We start from the raw sequence: 15,680 nt of genomic DNA, 5'->3' as shown, positions 1-15,680 counted from the left end.
ATGTCCACGACATAGTTAGGGTTAAGCCATTTAGCCACGGAGGCAAGTGAATGCACAACAAGGTGAAGGAAGATTTGTGAAAAACAAGTTCATTTGAGCAACATCAACAACATGCAATTAACAATTAAAAGGCGGAATCATGTTTATATGCACTCAAAAACAAAACTTAACCCATGAACTTCAAAGCCTAGTAGATAGGTGAACCAAGACTCAACTCAAAACAAAGTGAGTTGAGAAATCAATACCTTTGTAGATTCCTCTTTGCATAAGCAAAGGCTAATCACCCAAAGAGAGGGCCTTCATTCCTTGCATCTTAGATCCATGGATTTGGATGGATGAAAAGGTTTCTCCAAGTTCCCAAAATTGAGAACCTCTAAGTCTCCACACCAAGGCATATTGTAGAAGAAATGAGTGACCTTGAGGAAGTAAGATTGCTAGATGTTTTCCTCAAGGGTGGCCGGCCTCTTTGAGAGCAAAGGGAGGTTTGTGTTCTTATCTTTACTCCTTAGAAAACCCTTAGGATGAAATGGCTATAAAGATGTCTTTATACCACCTCACAATGGAGTGGCAAACTTGCAATTAAGCCAAGTTCACTACCCTCCTCTAAATGGCCGGCCATATGGGATTTATTGGGCTATTTGGGCCTTTGTGAATCATTATTCATTAAGTTGTCATACAACTTAAGTCAATGGACTTGACGTTCGAAGCCTATTGGGCCTTAAGGTCCAAAACTATCCCAAGGTCTTTTAACGAACTTATTCGTTTGATTAATAATCATATTAATTAATCCTTGTCATAAACAATTAAACCATTTAATTATTCTTACTCATCTCCGTTGAATCTTCAATCTCTACCTTACACGGTGTACGATCCATTAGGTTCCTTTTAGCGAGGCAGTGGGCGATTCAAACTCTTTCAAATCGATTATGAATTGAAACTTACTTTCAATTCTCCCGTTAGTGATAATACACTTTTAGGGCTTCCACAAACCACGGTTGACGCCTAGCAGCATGTCATGGTTACCCAAGCTAATCAGAAGAGGTGGAGAACCTATTCAGTTTTAGGATTACAAATGCAATACGGTCTTTCTCTAATACAATACTCTTGACCACATTGTTTGGTTTGATAGTTTATTCATGTCTACTATCCAATGTGAGTCTTGTGCTTATATGATTACCTTGAATGTGATTTGGAACACATTCCTAAATCTCATTCATACTTTGGCCAAAGATTCTTAATCATATCATAGAGTATTCTCCCTCAAACAGTTTGAAGGTTAGAGATCCCTTGTTGCGCATTCACTTGCCTCCATGGCTAAGTGGCTTGATAGGAGCATATTCATGCGACTTAAATGGCTTGTTCTCATACATTTACGTTATGTTTCTTTAGTTATTTTAGTCCTTTATGCTTCTTTTGTGTGTTTTCAGGTTCTAAGGGCTTAGGGAGCAAGAAAGTGCATTTTGAGGCTATTTGGAGCATTTTTGGGCATGGATTGGATAGCTTAATCATGGAGCAAAGAGGATGGACGAAATTGAAGCCTTGTATGCTCTTTGGGACATAAAACAAAGGGCCTAGCCCAATCAAACAAATCCTTTGAGCCATGGAAAACCTCTAGCCCAATCAAACAATCCATCAAAGCCATGCAAAACCACCAACACATGCACTCACATGCATTCACTGTTGGAAATGTGCCCTAAAACCAATCATATGATGATACTTTACGGACATTTCAAACTAATGTAGTTTAAATGTAAAGGGCAAAGATTATTGATTGAGCCGTCTCATATAAATGTTATATGCTTAAACGATAAGTCCAAGGAATATGTGATTGGAAGAATGCGATCTAAAGAAGTTAGATTCATGAGACCATTCTTTCGTTGACACATCCTAAACGTTCCTGATCATAGGATTGTCAATTGGGCATTGACAGTCCGTTAAGATCAGTACGTGCTATGTCTTCTCTCAGGGAGAGTGACTAGTCTCGAGTCATTGGTGTGTGTGACATCAAGACAAGTACGTAGGTGCTCAATAGATAATGAGTTCACTGAACACGATCAACGAAGAGTTCTCATATTCATGTCACATGAGAACTCATGGTTGGGATAATGCAAATTAGTCTTTTGACCTGAGGCATCACAGTTGTCTTGTGGTTAGGTCCTTAATCTTTGATTATGTCAAAGTCACTCCATCAGGAGGGTGTCCACGGCATCGTTGGGGTTAAGCCACTTAGCCATGGAGGCAAGTGAATGCGCAACAAGGGATCTCTAACCTTCAAACTGTTTGAGGGAGAATACTCTATGATATGATTAAGAATCTTTGGCCAAAGTATGAATGAGATTTAGGAATGTGTTCCAAATCACATTCAAGGTAATCATATAAGCATAAGACTCACATTGGATAGTAGACATGAATAAACTATCAAACCAAACAATGTGGTCAAGAGTATTGTATTAGAGAAAGACCGTATTGCATTTGTAATCCTAAAACTGAATAGGTTCTCCACCTCTTCTGATTAGCTTGGGTAACCATGACTTGCTGCTAGGCGTCAACCATGGTTTGTGGAAGCCCTAAAAGTGTATTATCACTAACGGGAGAATTGAAAGTAAGTTTCAATTCACAATCGATTTGAAAGAGTTTGAATCGCCCACTGCCTCGCTAAAAGGAACCTAATGGATCGTACACCGTGTAAGGTAGAGATTGAAGATTCAACGGAGATGAGTAAGAATAATTAAATGGTTTAATTATTTATGGCAAGGATTAATTAATATGATTATTAATCAAACGAATAAGTTCGTTAAAAGACCTCGGGATAGTTTTGGACATTAAGGCCCAATGGGCTTCGAACGTCAAGTCCATTGACTTAAGTTGTGTGACAACTTAATGAATAATGATTCACAAAGGCCCAAATAGCCCAATAAATCCCATATGGCCGGCCATGTTAGAGAAGGAGTGGTTTTGGACTTATTTACAAGTTTGCCACTCAAATGAATTAAGGAATAAGTATGACTTTATAGCCAAAATTCATTAAGGGGTTGTTTTTGGGGAAATTGGAGAAACACAAACTCTCCTTTCTCTCTAGAAATGGCCGACCACCCTTGAGGAAAACATCTAGCAATCTTACTTCCTCAAGGTCACTCATTTCTTCTACAATATGCCTTGGAATGGAGACTTAGAGGTTCTCAATTTTGGGAACTTGGAGAAACCTTTTCATCCATCCAAATCCATGGATCTAAGATGCAAGGAATGAAGGCCCTCTCTTTGGGTGATTAGCCTTTGCTTATGCAAAGAGGAATCTACAAAGGTATTGATTTCTCAACTCACTTTGTTTTGAGTTGAGTCTTGGTTCACCTATCTACTAGGCTTTGAAGTTCATGGGTTAAGTTTTGTTTTTGAGTGCATATAAACATGATTCCGCCTTTTAATTGTTAATTGCATGTTGTTGATGTTGCTCAAATGAACTTGTTTTTCACAAATCTTCCTTCATTCACATGCATTTCAAGCACCAAACATTCTTCTTTGCCGTGCCTTCCCCTTAGATTTCCAACCCACATGCAACTCTTCATCATTGCACCACAAATCAGCCACTCACATGCATTCACACACACTTCACACAATTCCACAAGCCTTGCCAACACATTCACCCACATGCACATTCAACCCATCACCCATTCACCTTGTGTCGTGCACATTCCCTAACATTTCCAGCTTGTCTTCATCATTATTCCCCTTTTGTTCCAGCCATTTCCAACCCACATGCACCCTTTATTCTTCATCATTCCAGCCATGCACATTTAATCATTCATTTCCCAACTCAATGCCGTGCCTTTCACATGCAATTCCAGCATGCATTCACATGCATTTTCAGCACCATTAACAACTCAATGCCGTGCATTCCCAATCCCTTTCCAGCATTTCACATGCATTTCCACCTTCATACTTCATCATTTCAGCCACATATTCACCCACATGCACTTTAATCATTCAACACATGCATCAACACACCAACAACAACTCAATGTCGTGCACTCCCATTGCCTTTCCAGCTCCCTTTTGCATTTCCAGCAAGAAAACATCCTTGCCATGGTCTTCACATGCAATTCCAGCTTTCATTCCCCCTTGTGCCGTGCATCCCATTGCCTTTCCAGCTCTCACTTTTCATCATTGCAGCCACCTACATGCATTATTCATTAACCTTTCATCATGTAGCCAGAAAATAAGCAAGAAAACACCCTTGCCGTGCCTTCACACACCATTCCAGCACATGCCAACACCTTCACATGCAATTCCAGCTTTCACATGCTTTCCTAGCTGTTTTTCCATCATTAATTAGCCACTTGCATCCTAAACAAACAGCCATATACACCTCCATTCCTCCTATAAAAACCCTTGCATTCTCATTCATTTGTCATTCAATTCACTCTCCATTCTCATTACCACAACACAACATAAACACTCCCCCTTGTGCCGTGAGTCCTCCTTCCATTTTCCAGCATCCCCCTTTCATTTCCACCACTCCCCATCCATCCAAAACACTTCCCAACCATTCCTCCATACAAACACCAAACCAACAACATCCCTTAGACCTTATGCTACAACGAAGAGGAGGAGAAGAGTGCCTAAACGTTCATACAATTCAAGTTTGAGTTGTTGGAATTTTTAGGTGTTGCTTTTCCTCGATTCCAATGTTTAATTTCAATTCTCTTTGTCTTGTACGTATGAGGAACTAAACCCCCCTTGGCTAGGGGGGGATTCGAAATATATGTTTATGCTTGCAATATGATTTGATTACTTCTAATTACGTTTCATAAGTTGTGAATTCAATTTGTTTAACTGTTTGATTGATAACCTATTTATGTATGTTTATTGAGAGTGCACGCTTAATTTTCATGCATGAATATGATGCTACAATATAAGTGAGTTTCACGTAATAGTTATGAACTTATATTCACAAGTAGTGGAGGTTGCTTATAAACAATCGCGTTAAATAAATTCTTGGCATAAGTTTCATGCAATCATAGTAACGAATGCCTCGTCAACACTTATAGTTTTCAAAGAACTTAATGATTCTTGCTTGTATCTCTATTATGCAATTCATGTAGGGAACTTGTGGGGAATGCTTTGGGTTGTCGTATGCAATCATCCAATTCATTAACTTAAGGAAAACTTGACGGTTAATTTAAGCGGACCTAATTAACCCGGGGTGTTGAGAATTCATGGTTTATTGAAAAGCAATTAGAAATCGTTTTGTATGCAAGTATAACATGTGTGGAGATGAACCCTTTAGCTAGCTTCCCATCCATTCATTTCCGTCAATTTCGTATTTACAATTTGTTTTCTTTTCAATCTATCCATTTTAGTTTAATCTCGTCCAAACCTAAACCCCCCCCCCCATATTCTGTTTAAGTCTTAGTCTTAATCTTTCTTATTTTTAGTTTTGCATTCTTCGCATCAAATAGTGTTTTAAACTTGTTTTTACGTTTTTGAAGTCAAATCCAAGTGATTAACAATCCCTCCTAATCCCCGGTCCAGAACGATCCCTACTTACATACTTACTACAATTGACAAAAAGAGGGTTTAATTTGTGTGCGTATAATTCTCGCATCATGGCTTAACCCCAACGATGCCGTGGACACCCTCCTGATGGAGTGACTTTGACATAATCAAAGATTAAGGACCTAACCACAAGACAATTGTGATGCCTCAGGTCAAAAGACTAATTTGCATTATCCCAACCATGAGTTCTCATGTGACATGAATATGAGAACTCTTCATTGATCGTGTTCAGTGAACTCATTCTCTATTGAGCACCTACGTACTTGTCTTGATGTCACACACACACCAACGACTCGAGACTAGTCACTCTCCCTGAGAGAAGACATAGCACGTATTGATCTTAACGGACTGTCAATGCCCAATTGACAATCCTATGATCAGGAACGTTTAGGATGTGTCAACGAAAGAATGGTCTCATGAATCTAACTTCTTTAGATCGCATTCTTCCAATCACATATTCCTTGGACTTATCGTTTAAGCATATAACATTTATATGAGACGGCTCAAACAATAATCTTTGCCCTTTACATTTAAACTACATTAGTTTGAAATGTCCGTAAAGTATCATCATATGATTGGTTTTAGGGCACATTTCCAACAATCACCCACTTGCACTAGAGCCAATCAGCTTAGTCATCATTGATGATACCTCTTCTGTAATTCATTTCATAAATGGCTGAGTAGTAGGCCTAAACAATGGATATCTATATGTTATCCATAGAAGCAACCTTGAGAATAACGACGTCACCATTATACATGATTCTCAATCATGTGGTTCAGTCTCTCATTTGAGTTCGGACCTTGATGAGACCTTGATTCCCTGGCTTGAGCTATCGCCCCATTAGTGTCATACACTTTCTGGTTGGAACCGAATGGAGAGTTCATGAATGAACTTTCCCATCCAAACAACAATGTTGTAAGCTTCTATATGGCAATATATTTTGCATACATGATGGAACACATTAAAGTCATTTACTTTTAACGTTTCCACCCAAATATCTCTTTAGTCATAATAAAGAGATATCTCATTATCACTTCATTCATAATGAAGAGATATTCTATGATGGATTAGATTCATAATCTAATACATTTACGCTTCCATTACGTTACTCTAATTCTTCCTCATTCTTGAGGAATCCATCCTTAGTATTTCTTAAATACCTAAGGATTCACTTGACAGTTGCCATGGTTCTGATCCTGGGCTTGCACTGATATCATCTTGTACCGTTCTAGGTACAACTTATATCAATGTTTTCATACAATATGAAATACATAAATCACCTTTCTGCGTATGCATAAAGGATTCTATTTACGCATTATTTCTTTGGGAGTCAAAGGGTACATTCCCTTTGAGAAGAACAACTTCCTAGTCTCAAGAATTGTCATTCTAATTGAAGTTTATCATCCTATGAGAAACTTCCTAGCATCTCTTGTCTATTTTAGGGATTGATATAATCCAATTATATCTTGAAATCTATCATTATAGATTTCCATCCCATGTATATAGACTATGTCTCCCATATACATTCTATCATTATAGAATGTTTAAAGTCATAACTTTAACGATGAAGAATTCCTTTCATTTTCAAAATTAATATATATCATGTATATATATTCAAATTTAGGAATATGATCAACTCCCACTAATCTTTTGTAAACCTAGTAAACAAAATATTCATTTACATCTTTATGAGAAATCAAACAATTGATCTTTTCTCATAAGACGCTTATAGCTCCCACTAGCTTGCTAAGATCCATGATGGATGGATCTCTACAACTAACATGTCTTAGAAGTATATATCATATATATATGGGTAATTGATAATGTCCAACGAACTAAATCTTATTTATGTTCATTCTTCTCCTAATGGAGAAATTCATTATCTTACGATGCTACTTTCCTTGATATTTTTCAAGGAAATTAATCTAAAGTGTTACTTTTTTTTTCTTGGATCAAATCTAAGGAGGTAAATACTTTAGACGTCTTACTCATCTACTTACATTTCTTGAATTCTTTGAAACCTTTTGCAAAGTATTCGGACTTGTGTTTATTCAAAATAAACTATAGTTCAACCGAGAGTGATCTTCGGTGAATGTCATACAACATGAGTAGTATTATGTTGTGGACAAGTTCCACTAACATCTAAGTGAATTAACCTCAACAACTTTGTGATTCTTTCTTCTTTCCAAAAGAATAAAGATTCGAACATTTCGCCTCTATACAATTTTAACAAGAAGGTATTGGATCCGGATCTAACGATCCAAAGCATCCATCTATGACCAACTCGTAACTTATGTTTTAGAGGTATCACAACTCAGTTGGGATTAGTCACTACCTTGCAACATTTTGGGTTTTAAGCATCGTTATATTCTTAAACAGTTAACACTACCACATCATCTCTACTACAGAGACAGTTAATTAGATTACCATAATCTAATCATTCATTAATAAAGAACAATGTTTTGTCAAACAAAACATTCATCCATCTCTACAACTGTGACGGAATTATGTTCCTTTAAAATTGGGACGTAAAGACAATCTTTGGTTTTTCCAATTTCTTTGGTAGTTCATATGAGGAAGTAAGTACAATTCGCTTTCGCAGAGATCTATATTTGATTCACGTTTGGAATGTGAAGTACTTTCTCTTCTCTCATTAATCTTCTACTTCTTATTAGCACACTTTTACAACAATTGTAAAACATAGTTACTAATACAGAATCATGCATTCAAGTAGAAGAACCAACTGTTATGAACTTTTCAAGAACATTTTACAACGCCTTCAAAAGGTGTGTTCTTGACACTTGCAAGACATTTCTTGCAAATACCCCTTCCAATGTCCATCCTTTCATAAAGAAAGTTTGTTCCCTTGGAGTTATTTTGCCTTCTTCATTTGACTTCCCTTTTGATTACAATAGTCATGGTCCCTAAACTCCCACTATCTCTCTTGAAACTTATTTCAAATGTGTTATACACATCAAACGATTTGGAGAGCGTGCGGTTATTGTTCACTATATAGTTTACAATAAACTTAGTGAACCATTAGGATAGGGACACAAAGGTGAAGTCCTTGCCTAGTTTCCGTCTCGTTAAGTGGTTTAACACTTCAACACTCAATGATTCAAAATCATCATAAGTCCATATAAATGGACTATTTTTGTCAACCAACCATTATGTTCTAAACATAATAACAAACTTTCAAAAGTTGTTCAAGGCAACTCTCATTTCTTCATACAACAATTTGTAAGTGAAGAATCATGGCACATAAAGTGTCCATGCCCTTGTGCTTACTTCTCAAGTTCCTTGTTCGTGTAACAAAGAGACAAGCGCTAGAGTTTGCGTTGATTAAGGGTTGTTCAAAGCAACTCTTATTTCTTCATACAACAATTTGTATTTGAAGAATTATGACATTAAAAGTGTTGTCCTTCTCATGTTTAGACTTATCTAACATATTCTTCCAATGATACATTATCAATAGGAAGATTGTGAGGATGAGACTACTTAGTTACATCTACAAGCCATTAAAGACAATCTATGGGATTGTAGAACTAAGTCCGGAAATTAAAGCATTCGGCTTTTCTTTGTCAAGTTTTAGATAACGTTTGCAAATATATTGGTAAACAAATACATAACGAATATAAATTGATTGATTTTAAGCCATTTGATTCGGGTCTTTAAATCAAATAGCACCACATCAAATAGCACCACCCACTATTTTTGGCAAATTCCATATCCCTCATCGGAATTCGAGAGTTTTGTTGAACTCTTAGCGGGGTATGGGAGACTCACCATTACCAAGCCCACCTCACGATGATACGATATCGGTTAGCAAAAATAATGATGAGAGAATAACACTTTACTCATTTACAACTCTTGTAATTACCCATCTAGTTTGGCCTCTAGAGAATGTGGCCTCACGATGATACGATATCGGCACCATTGCACTTAGTTAAGTTATTCCCACCATGCTTAGTTCATGAAGGGGTTCAAGAATAGCCTCACAATGATATGATATCGGCCATCCTCGTTGCCTACACTTACCTCATCATATGTTTATGGACTCCTCCTGAGTGTAAGCATGCACTTTGTACTCCCCCATGATAGGGTGAAGCCGGTGTACAAGTCACAAACGATTGGAGCCCACCACGGTGGAAGGCCACGAAGAGATATTCAAAGCATCTCTCGCTTATCAACTTAATAATGGTTTTAGTTGAGGGTTTTTAGGTCTCATCACATATAAACATACATTTTAATCCAATTAAAACATTTTGGTCCTATTACAACTATTGGTCCATATGATTGATTTAGTAGTATATAATACTCCCACTATGCTTTTAAAACGGTTTTTAAAGCAAGACTATATGGTACTACTAACATAAGATTTGCATTCATTGATGGACTATATAGTTGCCTTAGGGCCTTAGGATGACTATGAACCTTTGATTCGATTCAACACGAGCCTAGTGTTGAATCTCGGTCTAGGGATGGTGATTGATTTTAGTTACGCGTTTAATCACATTAAGGCGTGTTGTCTTATTGGGCGTTGGACCCAACTACTCCAATTTCATGCATATCGAATAAAACAAGAAAGGAGTACTTCAAAGTAAATAAGAGCTTATGCTCTTTTACAACAATTGATCAAATCAAATTACTTTAAAGTAAAGAAGAGCTTATGCTCTTTTACAACAATTGATCATATCAAATTACAACCAAAATTTAATCTACACATTCCCATGGTTCAAACAAATTTGAAACGGCCTTTCACATAGCTCAATTATAGTAGGCTTAGGTTCATAATCACCCTTTCTTTAATTAATTAACGCTTTAACTAATTAAACTTGAATGCAACATTTTCATTTGGTTTTTGTATCCATAGAATTGATTTAGATGGAGCTAAATGAAATGAAAATCCAATTCTCATTTAAAGAGACAAAACAATTTTGTTCTCTACCTAATTTGGGCCAAAATGCTATGACCTCAACTTGTTTGGGCCATAGTGCAATTAACCTCAACTTTTGGGCTATTTTGCAAAAACTTAAACTTTTGGGGTCACTTTGTAAAAACACAAAAGTCCACTACTTCATGTAATTACAACTAGAACCCAAAAATTTCCACAAAAGCTAAAACTTCATTAAAGGAGCAAAACAATTTGTCCTTTTAGTGATTTTGGACCTTTACGTAAAAACGTAAACTTTTGGGTCAAAGTACAAATACACAAAAGTATCAAAACTTTATGTAATTGCATAAAAGCCCCACAAGGACCCTAATTGAGTAGGGTGGCCGGCCATTGAAGCAAAGTATATAAAAAAATTTCAAAGTTTTGTAAGTGGGGTGTGTGAAATGGAATAAATCATTACACACCTACCCACTAAAATTTCTTTAATTTTTCAAAACAAATATCTAAGATATTTAAACATAAGAAATATTTCAAAACAAAAACTTTATGAAATAAATCAAAACACCAAACCTTTTGTTCTTGGCAAGAACATATCAAGAACAATGAAGAACATCCATGAAAACCCATAAGAGCTCCATGAACATTCTTCACCCAAAAACATACCAAAACCACTCAAACTTAAGGGAAATAACATACAACCATACTAGGGTACATAGGGGTTCCAAAAGTCACTTTAAAACACTTTTAACAAGTCAAACAAGAACCCAAAAATCCACCCTTTGGATTTGGCCGAATTTCCCCAAAAACATGGCACCAAATTTTAGCTCCAAAATTCATGCTCATATGAACTACATCAACAACATTTGAGATGGCAAACTTTCTAACAAAATTTACATTCAAAGAAGCAAGAATAAAGCTTGTAACAATTACAACATTCAAATCACAAACTATGAACTACAAAACCCAAAAGGATTCACCAACTACTAGACTTAGGCTCTTGATACCACTTGAAGGAAGATTTGTGAAAAACAAGTTCATTTGAGCAACATCAACAACATGCAATTAACAATTAAAAGGCGGAATCATGTTTATATGCACTCAAAAACAAAACTTAACCCATGAACTTCAAAGCCTAGTAGATAGGTGAACCAAGACTCAACTCAAAACAAAGTGAGTTGAGAAATCAATACCTTTGTAGATTCCTCTTTGCATAAGCAAAGGCTAATCACCCAAAGAGAGGGCCTTCATTCCTTGCATCTTAGATCCATGGATTTGGATGGATGAAAAGGTTTCTCCAAGTTCCCAAAATTGAGAACCTCTAAGTCTCCACACCAAGGCATATTGTAGAAGAAATGAGTGACCTTGAGGAAGTAAGATTGCTAGATGTTTTCCTCAAGGGTGGCCGGCCTCTTTGAGAGCAAAGGGAGGTTTGTGTTCTTGTCTTTACTCCTTAGAAAACCCTTAGGATGAAATGGCTATAAAGATGTCTTTATACCACCTCACAATGGAGTGGCAAACTTGCAATTAAGCCAAGTTCACTACCCTCCTCTAAATGGCCGGCCATATGGGATTTATTGGGCTATTTGGGCCTTTGTGAATCATTATTCATTAAGTTGTCATACAACTTAAGTCAATGGACTTGACGTTCGAAGCCCATTGGGCCTTAAGGTCCAAAACTATCCCGAGGTCTTTTAACGAACTTATTCGTTTGATTAATAATCATATTAATTAATCCTTGTCATAAACAATTAAACCATTTAATTATTCTTACTCATCTCCGTTGAATCTTCAATCTCTACCTTACACGGTGTACGATCCATTAGGTTCCTTTTAGCGAGGCAGTGGGCGATTCAAACTCTTTCAAATCGATTGTGAATTGAAACTTACTTTCAATTCTCCCGTTAGTGATAATACACTTTTAGGGCTTCCACAAACCATGGTTGACGCTTAGCAGCATGTCATGGTTACCCAAGCTAATCAGAAGAGGTGGAGAACCTATTCAGTTTTAGGATTACAAATGCAATACGGTCTTTCTCTAATACAATACTCTTGACCACATTGTTTGGTTTGATAGTTTATTCATGTCTACTATCCAATGTGAGTCTTGTGCTTATATGATTACCTTGAATGTGATTTGGAACACATTCCTAAATCTCATTCATACTTTGGCCAAAGATTCTTAATCATATCATAGAGTATTCTCCCTCAAACAGTTTGAAGGTTAGAGATCCCTTGTTGCGCATTCACTTGCCTCCATGGCTAAGTGGCTTAACCCCAACGATGCCGTGGACACCCTCCTGATGGAGTGACTTTGACATAATCAAAGATTAAGGACCTAACCACAAGACAACTGTGATGCCTCAGGTCAAAAGACTAATTTGCATTATCCCAACCATGAGTTCTCATGTGACATGAATATGAGAACTCTTCGTTGATCGTGTTCAGTGAACTCATTCTCTATTGAGCACCTACGTACTTATCTTGATGTCACACACACACCAATGACTCGAGACTAGTCACTCTCCCTGAGAGAAGACATAGCACGTACTGATCTTAACGGACTGTCAATGCCCAATTGACAATCCTATGATCAGGAACGTTTAGGATGTGTCAACGAAAGAATGGTCTCATGAATCTAACTTCTTTAGATCGCATTCTTCCAATCACATATTCCTTGGACTTATCGTTTAAGCATATAACATTTATATGAGACGGCTCAAACAATAATCTTTGCCCTTTACATTTAAACTACATTAGTTTGAAATGTCCGTAAAGTATCATCATATGATTGGTTTTAGGGCACATTTCCAACACAAGGGATCTCTAACCTTCAAATCGTTTGGGGGAGAATACTCTTATGATATGATTAAGAATCTCTGGCTAGAGCATGAATGAGATTTAGGAATTCATTCCAAATCACATTAAGGTAATCATATAAGTAAGAGAATCACATTGGATAGTAAACATGAATAAACTATCAAATCAAACAATGTGGTCAAGAATATTGTATTAAAGAAAGACCGTATTGTAGTGTAATCCCAAATTGAATAGGTTCTCCACCTCTTCTAATTAGCTTGGGTAGCCATAACATACTGTTCGGTGTTACTCATGGTTTGTAGAAGCCCTAAAGGTGTATAATCACTAAAGGGAGAATTGAAAAGTAAGTTTCAATTCACAATCGATTTGAAGTGTTCTAATCGCCCACTGCCTTGCTAAAAGGAACCTAATGGATCGTACACCGTGTAAGGTAGATATTGAAGAAACAACGGAGATTAGGAAGGATAATTAAATGGTTTAATTATTTATGGCTAGGATTAATTAATATGTTAATTAATAAAACGAATAAGTTTGTTTTAGACCTCTGGTTAGTTTTGGGCCTCAAGGCCCAATGGGCTTTGAATGTCAAGTCCAATAACTCAAGTTGTATGACAACTTGAAAACACAAAGGGCATGAAAGCCCAATGAACCCATATGGCCAGCCATAGAGAGTGTGAGGGATAATTGGTTTTAATTTCAATTATGCCACTCAATGTAAGTGGCTATAGAAATGAAATTATAACTCATTCCCTCATAAGGGGTTTTCTAGAGAGAAAAGAGAAAAACGCAAAAAGGCTATTTCTTCTTTTAGGAGGCCGGCCACCCTAGGAAGAATGGACTAGCATCCATTTGTTCCTAGGTCACGCATCTCTTCCTTAACGGTCTCCTTGGTGTGGAAACTTAGAGGTTCCCTTTCTTGGGAACTTGGAGAGAATCCATTCCTTCATCCATATCTAAGAAGTCATGAAGTCAAGAAGTAAAGTTCCTTCATCCACATCCATGGAGCCAAGGAGCAAGGAGACTAAGGAAAGAAGGCCTTCACATGGGTGAATATCCTTTGCTAAGCAAAGAGGTGCTTCATATGTATAAAAGTTTATCAACTCTTTTCTGTAAGATTTGAGTTGAGTCTTGGTTCACCATAACAACTAGGCCTTGAATTTCATGGGTAAAGTTTTTTTTTTTTTAGTGCATACAAGCATGATTCCGCCTTTAATTGTTAATTGCATGCATAGATGTTGCTCAAATGAATTTGTTTTCACAAATTTTTCCTTCAATTGCATTGTAATCCTAAACTGAATAGGTTCTCTAACCTTTTATGGTTAGCTTGGGTAGCCATAACATAATGCTAGGTGTCACTCATGGCTTGTGGAAGCTTTAAAGGTGTATAATTACTAAAGGGAGAATTGAAAGTAAGTTTCAATTCACAATCGATTAGTAAGAGTTCTAATCGCCTACTACCTCGCTAAAAGGAGCCTAATGGATCACACACCGTGTAAGATAATGATTAAAGGAAATAACGAAGATGAGTAAGGACAATTAAATAGTTTAATTGTATATGGTAATGATTAATTAAAAGTTAATTAATCAAGAACGAAATGTTCGTTTTAGGCCTTAAGTTAGTTTTGTGTTTCGCGACTCAAAAGGGTTTTGGTCCACAAGGTGATGCGAGACTTATACGCACACAAATTAAACCCTCTTTTTGTCAATTGTAGTAAGTATGTAAGTAGAGATCGTTCTGGACCGGGGATTAGGAGGGATTGCAAAATCACTTGGATTTGACTCGAAAACGTAAAAACACAATATAAGACACCAAACTAAACCATATTCTAAAAACACAAACTAAATTGATTTCTAACTACTATGACTCAACAAAGTAAAGGGGGATTGGATTTGGACGAATTTAAACTAAAATGGATAGATTGTAAAGAAAACAAATTGTAAATACGAATTTGATGGAATTGAATGGATGGGAAGCTAGCTACTCTCCACACATGTTATACTTGCATACAAAATGATTTCTAATTGCTTTTCAATAAACCATGAATTCTCAACACCCCGGGTTAATTAGGTCCGTTTAAATTAACCGTCAAGTTTTCCTTAAGTTAATGAATTGGATGATTGCATACGACAACCCAAAGCATTCCCCACAAGTTCCCTACATGAATTGCATACTAGAGATACAAGCAAGAATCATTAAGTTCTTTGAAAACCATAAGTGTTGACGAGGCATTCGTTACTATGATTGCATGAAACTTATGCCAAGAATTTACTTAACGCGATTGTTTATAAGCAACCTCCACTACTTGTGAATATAAGTTCATAACTATTAGGTGAAACTCACTTAAATTCTAGCGTCATATTCATGCATGAAAATTAAGCGTGCACTCTCAATAAACATATATAAATAGGTTATCA

This window comes from the organism of the source record quoted next, unplaced genomic scaffold (genome assembly GCF_019419815.1).
Source record: "Pyrus x bretschneideri cultivar Hongxiangsu unplaced genomic scaffold, Pyrus_bretschneideri_v1 Contig43, whole genome shotgun sequence".
NCBI lineage: Eukaryota > Viridiplantae > Streptophyta > Magnoliopsida > Rosales > Rosaceae > Pyrus > Pyrus x bretschneideri.
Note: the sequence above shows the minus strand (reverse complement) of the source record.